The sequence below is a fragment of the Humulus lupulus genome, chromosome 3 (assembly GCF_963169125.1).
Source record: "Humulus lupulus chromosome 3, drHumLupu1.1, whole genome shotgun sequence".
Classification (NCBI taxonomy): domain Eukaryota; kingdom Viridiplantae; phylum Streptophyta; class Magnoliopsida; order Rosales; family Cannabaceae; genus Humulus; species Humulus lupulus.
In genome coordinates, this window is record NC_084795.1 from 108,831,021 (window position 1) to 108,833,175 (window position 2,155).

At 44.2% G+C, this 2,155-nt stretch overlaps 1 non-coding gene across 1 annotated transcript; it reads left to right on the plus strand.

Moving 5' to 3' along the window:
- Positions 1-1,496: 1,496 nt before the first annotated feature.
- LOC133827872 (small nucleolar RNA R71) lies at positions 1,497-1,603 on the plus strand. Its single transcript, XR_009890520.1, has one exon. It is a non-coding gene; the product is annotated as a small nucleolar RNA R71 (small nucleolar RNA).
- Positions 1,604-2,155: the final 552 nt, after the last annotated feature.

Here is a 2,155-nt window from a genome sequence, read left to right on the forward strand (position 1 = left end):
TGGCTAGAAATGTCCTACCAAGAATAATTGGGACATCTGTGTCCTCCTCTATGTCCAGAACAATAAAGTCAGCTGGAAATATGAACTTATCCACCTTCACAAGAACATCCTCGATAATACCTCGTGGAAGTGTTAACGATCAGTCTGCGAGCTGTAAAGTGACAGTTGTTGGTTTTGCCTCCCCCAAACCAAGTCTTTTAAACACAGATAAGGGCATCAAATTGATACTTGCCCCCAGATCACATAAGGCGTGCTTACATTCAAACTTGCCAATGGTGCAAGGTATGGTGAAACTCCCCGGATCTCTCAGCTTTTGGGGTAACTTCCTTTGTAAAATCGCGCTGCACTCTTCAGTGAGTGCTACAATCTCATAGTCCTCCATCCTCCTTTTCTTTGACAGAATCTCCTTCATAAATTTAACATAGCTGGGCATCTGCTCCAAGGCCTCAGCAAAAGGAATGTTTATGTGCAGCTTTTTAAACACCTCTAGAAACTTAGAAAACTGTTTATCAAGTGTAGTCTTTCTAAGCCGCTGAGGGTATGGAACTCTAACTGACTGCTCAATAACAACTGGGGGACTCTTATCTGACTGCTGGTGGTCTTCAGTAACCCTTTCTGAATCAGACTGCTCACCCATCTCTTTATTCTGTACCACTGCCTGTGTAGGTCTAGGCTGCTCAGTTTGCTTCCCACTCCTCAGAGTAATTGCCTGAACTTGCTCTTTGGGGTTGACTTTAGTATTACTGGGCAAATTTCTCTGAGGTCTGTTATTGAGCATATTGGCCAACTGCCCAACTTGTGTTTCAAGGTTTCGAATAGAGGATCTGGTCTCAGTCATAAATTGAGTCTGAGTATTAGTGAGAGTCAACAAGGCAGCTTGCAGTTCATTAGGCCTCTCAGGTTGAGGCATTGATTGTTGAGGCCTAGGCTGTTGTGATGACGAAGCTTGATTCATAGGTGGCTGAGGCATGTTATTCTGAAATTGGCCCTGAAACTGAGGTTGTTGGCCTTGATTATTCTTCCACGAAAAATTGGGATGATTTCGCCACCCAGGATTGTAGTTGTTGGAGAATGGATTATTGAGAGGCCTATGAAAGTTTCCCACCGCTTGAACTTGGGCATGATCCATTGGGGTGTTATTATTCATACAGATAGGGCACTGATCGACAGAATGAGCACCACCACACATTTCACACCTCACTGCCATCTGAACCGCATTAGCAGATACACTGCTCTGTTGTAACTACTTTGTCAGAGAGGCTACTTGCGCTGTTAGAGCAGTGATTGCATCCAGCTCATGCACCCCAGCTACCTTTCTAACTCATGATGATCTTTCCTCAAACCATTGATGATTGTTTGTGGCCATGTCCTCTAGCAGCTCATAAGCACCAGTTGCACTCTTACTCATAAACGTACCACCCACTGCAGCATCAATAATGGTTCTGGTTGTAGGACATAAACCATTGTAGAAATTCTGTACTAGCATCCACTGTTCAATGCCATGATGAGGACATCTTCTCAGGAGTTCCTTAAACCGTTCCCAAGCTTCATACAATGACTCTCCGTCATTCTGGAAAAAGTTATTTATCTCTCCCCTCAATTTAGCAGCTTTGGACGGAGGGAAGAATTTGTTCAAAAATTTCTGAGCTAGATCTTGCCAGGTGACAATAGAGTTTGGCTGCAGAGAGTTCAGCCAACTTTTAGCTCTGTCCCTTAGAGAAAATGGGAAAAGCCTAAGCTTGATTGCGCATCACTCACCCCATTATATTTGAAGGTTCCACACAACTCCAGAAAGTTGGACAAATGGGTGTGAGGATCTTCAGAGGGCAACCCATTGAATTGCACAGAGGACTGCACCATTTGTAGAATAGCGGGCATTATTTCAAAGTTGTTGGCCTCTACAGCTGGTGGGCGTATACTATTTTGTACTCCCGTCAGAGTGGGTAGCACATAATCTCTCAGGCTCCTCTCAGCATTGTTCTGAACCTGAACCCCTTGTACAACTCCAGGAGTTGAAACATTCCTGCCATTCCCTTCATTCTGTGCCATCTTCACAGATTTCTGGGCCTCTCTCTTGTTCTTTCTGATTTGATTGCAAGACTTTTCAATCTCAGGATTCAGAGGAACAAGTGTGTCTTTTCCTTTTCTGCCACGC